This window comes from Talpa occidentalis, unplaced genomic scaffold (genome assembly GCF_014898055.3).
Source record: "Talpa occidentalis isolate TD23 unplaced genomic scaffold, MPIMG_talOcc4v2.1 talOcc4.7, whole genome shotgun sequence".
NCBI lineage: Eukaryota > Metazoa > Chordata > Mammalia > Eulipotyphla > Talpidae > Talpa > Talpa occidentalis.
In genome coordinates, this window is record NW_023605083.1 from 106,587,423 (window position 1) to 106,593,226 (window position 5,804).

Sequence of the window (5,804 nt, forward strand, 5' to 3'; positions counted from 1 at the left end):
ACGGAGCATTTTCTGCCTGTGTGACCACCTTCTGTGGTTCTACCATTTTCATGCCCACGTTCCAGTTTGGACTTGTAGCTGAAGACCAGCTTCCCGGCTTTTGCATTTTCCCTTTCTCCCGGGCCATTTATAATTTAGTCAACATTCTAGGCCACTGGCCACCACATGTATTGAAAGTAAGTGTGCAGACCTGTAACTGGGTACATTTGAACTCTCATTTGAATTCACGGTAGGATATAGCTTCCTCTTAAAAAAAGAGAAGCAGAGAACCATCTCTATGGATTTTTTAATGAAGGATTTACAACTAATTTGATAAGTTCAATGCTCTTTTTACTCATTCTAAATGAATGACGGGCTGCAGTATCTGTAGAAATGCTTCCTTTAGTTTCCCTGTTTTTATACACACCGGGGTTGGGCCTGCCTCTGATAGACTGGGGAGGCTTAGAGACATTCCAGAACCAGGTCTTAGAGTGTTATCTCTTCCCCGACCCCAAATTCTCACCCTCCATTTTATCTCTTGACTACAAATGCAGATACCTCCCAGGGTAGTGTGAAGAGCTGGGTTTTAATCAGGTTTGGGGTAGGAAGGGGAACCCAAAGAAAGATGGGGACAATGGGAATTTCTCAGTGATGCTCCTGTTACGCTTCTCATATGTTATATATTATATCCTATAAATTATGCATTTGTCATAGTCTTCTACGGTGTGTACATGGTGTTTGCCAACTGCTGCTTGGCCAAATCAGTGTTAAATAAAATTGTAAGAAATGCTACCAGGGCCTTGCATGGATTATTTAATTCTATCATGATAAACAATGTTAATGTGCAGCATCTCCGCTGGCACAATATCATGTTTCATTTATATTTGCCGAGATATATTTAAGCATGAAAGATACAGTTTTCCCACACATCTATTTCCCAATGATTATTTAGGAGAAATACGATAGAAACAGTAGAAACCTTTTCTCTCTATTTATAAACTTGCACCCCGCACACACAGAAGGCCAATCACACGTGTCCACACAGTCAGCCAGCCATGCACATGTTATATACATGCTTCCACTGGTAAATGTAAATGTGGATGCTTTAAATGTAGATTTGGCTTCATGCACTTGTACACAATTATGGATATATCTACCAGCAAGTGTGGAGCCATCTATCAGCATTTGGTACACCATACACAATTTTTTCACACACTTACTATACACTACTATAGAGATGGATGCTACTGTGCACACACACACATTCCCACATGTGAGTTTTTGTCTGTACTTATGTAAGTGCTCTCGCTGAAAGCGCTGTCGTTCCTGGGAGGACAGGCGCCCACATGTTGGTGAGTCTTTTGCACAGGCTCCTGCATAGGTGTGCCTGTACACACTTGTGCAAGTTGCAAACACACTCGTATTAACCCCTGCTCTGGGCCATACACGGATTCTACATGGCCAAGTACGACAGTTGTCCTGTTGTTCTCATAGGCTCCACACCTTGGGGATGCTATTTGAATTGGGTATTTGCCCTGATGTGTCCTGAGGCCTTCAGAGTGGGAGGCCAGAAGGATGCAGGGTCAAGATGTAGCCTGCATGGCTTCTGATGAAAATAATATGAAAATGTGGGGATGGAAGGAGAGGTTTACATAGGTAGTCTCTGCTGACAGAGATGGTGCCAAAAAGGGACCAGTCTATTATTTGCTCATTTAACAAATGAATCAGGATGTAGGAGGGGCTTCTCTGCTTCTGGTTTTGCTGCCAATTATCTGTATGCACCTAGGTAACCTGCTCTCTTAGTTTCTACAACTGTAAAGTGAAATATTGAGAACTAGGGGTTCTCAAACTTGTTTTCACAAGAGAATCATCTGGGAGCTTTTAAGAAATACAGATATCTGGGCTCCACCCCAGACCAACTAGATCAGAATCTCTGGACAGAGGTACCCAGCATCTCATTTAAAAAAATGCCCCAGGTGATTCTATATTCAACCAACATTGAGACCCACTGTTCTAGAAGATCCCCAAAGGCCTTTCTAATCCCAAATCTCTATGCCAAGGAGGACCTTTTATATATAAAGCCTCATGCTGGGCACTAGGGTACTGAGCGAAAGTTTTAAATTTACTTGTATAAGATCATAACATGTCATTAAAATTCTTCTTTCAGTTTAGGAAGAGAATACTTTTTTGATAAGCTTTATTTATCCCGGAAAAACTCATGTCTGTGCTTTCAGCTCTAACTCTTTGTTCCTTCCTATCTTTGTTCATAGCTTCCATCTTTGACTCTCAACCAATATTAATTCTATGCAAATACTATCCATAGGTACTGAATAAGTGTGATATATACCGTTGCTTCCTGCACCTATTTCCTGTCTAGATCCAAACCCAACCTGTCGGCTAGCATAGTATTTTTAGTAGGGTAAATGATAAGGCATAAGGCACAGGCCTCCAGGGGGAAAGTTCTCTCCCTCCTCCAGCTCTGAGTCAAAGAACACCAGCCCCTAGGCCCATGCCCCAGTTCTGCAGGCTGATGCCGTGACTGAAAAGAGCCTTGAGCTGTATGTCCTAGAAAGCTGTGCTCAGACTTGGGCCTCTGGGAATTCTACCTTAATATTCTCCAACAACAGTTCCCCAGGCAGAGCCAGTCCCCTTGGAAAACAAATCCACTGGCAGCAGCCACACCTGCCAGGGGAGGCCGAGCCCAGCTGAGGCTCATCCACACAGCAGGCAAGAAGCAGCACTGGGACAATGCGGGCCTCTTCCCCCCACTGTTGAGGAGCGGTCCTGCCTTCCACCTGGGTGGGGTGGAGGGGGAGGCCTTCCTTTTGGAGGAGGGATTCTGCTCCTCAGCAGTGTTATCACTCACTACAACAGGCCTGGGTCTCTCTTCTCCATTTTCTTTCACTCCGTTGCCTGACAAATAGGCAGATTTCTCCCAAAAACCTTTGGACTAGATTTCTCCAGGAGGTTGTCCCAGTGTGGCTACTGTTGCCTAGAGGCAGTGAAGAGGCCAAGGCCTCAATGGTCTAGGCTCTAATCCTCTAGGTCACTCATGTTTGCTACTCTTTTCTCAAATTGCTCTTTATTTCTCCCCTCTCATTCACTGTGTTCACTTCTCTCCTAATTACATGCCGAGTCAGGTCTTGGCCCCCAAGAGGGCCTGCACCCACAGTGGCAGGAAAGGTTGTCCATGGCAGCAAATGCCTTGGGCCATGCCCAGCCCTTTCCTTTTCCTTTTGAAGGGAGGGAAGGAGGGAGGGTTTGGTGCTGAGGAGGCAGCCCCAGACACAGCGAAGGGTTTGCATTCTCAATCCAGATCCAGAGCTCAGCTTCCCACGCCTGCACCCCTTCGCAGGTCCACCTCCCCTTGGGCCTGGGGAGCATCACACCCCAGGATGTGATGGATTCCCCAGGCACCTTCAAAGGGCTCTGCATTTGTTTGCAAGGCGGACCTTGAATCCTGCTCTGGTCATAAATGTTGTTTATTTTGACTAGACCTACTGAAAGGGGATTGGGGGTTAGGGAGGGCAAAAAGAGGATTCCGTAGGGAAGATCATAAAACCATTAGCAAGGCAGGGCTTTTAGGGGTCACAGGATCATAGAATTTTCAGGCTGGGAGGGACACAGGCCATCAAGAAGGTCAGAGATGACCACTTTGTCAGTAAAAAGGCCTCAAGAGGCCACACGGGGCTGGAGTGGGAGGTTGAGGCCTCCTTCTAGAAAGTGGACACAGGGTGTGGGGAGCATGACCCCCCAATAACCTTACACCAGGTGGGGGAGGCCAATAGTTGCTGAACATGATGGATTTGCCCTCCCAGTGGGAAGAACCAGTTGCCTGGCCGAACAGTGGAGTTCCGTGTGGGGAACGGGCACAGCCCTGGGTAGAGGAAATAAAACCATCTCCTATTCTGCTCCCACCATTATTTATTGAGCAGCTAGAATGTACCAGGTGCTGTGTTTCATGCTCTTCCAGTGCCTCCAAAACAATTACAAGAGTTGTTTTTATCTCCAGGTTGGAGATAAGACAACTGAAGATCAGAGAGGGGACGAGGTTGACACAAGATCACACAGCAAAAGCTGGTGAATGGGAAGGCTGGGACTAGGCCTTAAGCCTTAGTTTCTTTAAATTCAGTCTCCTTCCCATCTCCCTGCTCTCCACGAAGTGCCATGGCCTGATCCCCTGCAACCTGAGAGAGAATGGGAGCAGGCAGCTTTCCCTCTAAAGTTTGCGTTGAAGCTGGGAACCAAACCTGCTTCTGATAAGGGAGAACGCCAGAATCTTGGGCTCCTTCCAGTCGTTGGCCCAGATATGGCTCACTTTGCAAGCACCCACAGATCTAGTCACAGTAAGGAAGGCATCTGGTTGCCCTTCACTTGCTGTGTGACTCCGAGCAAGTCATTTCACCTCTCTGAGCCGCCCCTCCTGCATCCATCTCTGGACATGGAAGCAAGGGTTGGTGGAGGCAGTGGCAAGCTGGCCCCCTTCCAGCTCTTCCTGGGTGTCATAGCTCCCGGGGGGGGGGGGGGCGTTGAGGGAGATAAGACTTGATTTTGCCCCCAAGCCTGACTCAGATCACAAGCAAAAAGATACCGCAAAAGCAGGCAAAGCCAGGATGGCTAAGATCCCTGCTGAGAATGCAGAGCCCAGCCAGGGCAGAGGCTGGCTGTGAAGAGGCAGCTTAAGCAGAGGGTTCTTCCCTGATCCCCGGACTGTGTAATCCAGTTGCTTGGAGAATGGAAAATCCCCTTCTCCTGCCTCAGCCCCCTCCCCCACAAAGGCCTCCTAATAGGCCTGCCAGCTTTGGGGCACTAATCTGCCCAGATATCACCCTGGGAGCTGGGTGCCTAGGGTCCCAATTGCAGCGGGAACAGGGACGCCTGAAGGAGGCGGGGGTCTGGGAACCTGGGTGGGAGGGAGTCTCCTGCCTTCTGGCTTGCCCAAAGGATCCGGGACATTAATGGGCCTCCTTTCTGAGCCAAAGTTCAGGGATGGGGCCAGGGGCATAGGATTGCAGGAGGGTGAGTGGTAGGGCTGGGTCCATGGGCACAGGTATCTTGGGGCGGGGTGGGGGGTGCTTACTATTAAACAGTCCCATTATTTCATCCACCCTGCTCCTTTCATTTTTATTTGAAGAGGGCTCCCTCCCCACACCTTTGCCTCTCTCTCCACCCCCTACACTTTCACTCATCCATCCCCTGAGCCACTGACAGCTGCCCTGCGGGTGAACTCCTGATCCTCCTGAGGCTGCAGAGATACTGGGGGGGGGGGGGGTTGGTGTCAGGCCAGAGCCAGCCCCCTCCAGGCTCCAGTTCCCCACCCCCCACATACTTCCTCTTCCAAGGTAGTACCACCTCCGCTCTCCTGAATCAAAGAGAAGAAAAGGAAGGCAGTGGAGGAGCAGGCAGGAGAACTGGGAGGAGGAAAAAGGAAGAAATGGTGAAGACGGGGATGAAGTAAAACTAAACCAGAGACTAGTGATAGAGAAAAAAAGGAGGGAATGGAGAAGTTGCAGAGAGAGGGAAAGAAACTGAGAACAGAGAGAAGATGAAAAGGATAAATGAAGGTTGAAGGGAGGGAAGCCAGGGGCTGGGGAGAATTTCTGGGGAGCTGCCCGTCCTTAATGGCTGACAATGCCTAAGGCAGGAGGAAGACAGACAGCACTGAGGGTTGGTGGAGGGAGCCAGAGGGCTCTCCAGGTGTGAGGGATGAGGCTGGCTGGTGCTCTGCCATCCACCTGCCACCTCTGGGAGGCAGCCCTCCCTCTGGGTGAATGTTAATCACTGTGATGTCACAGACCACATCAATAGCTATCCAGCAATAAAGG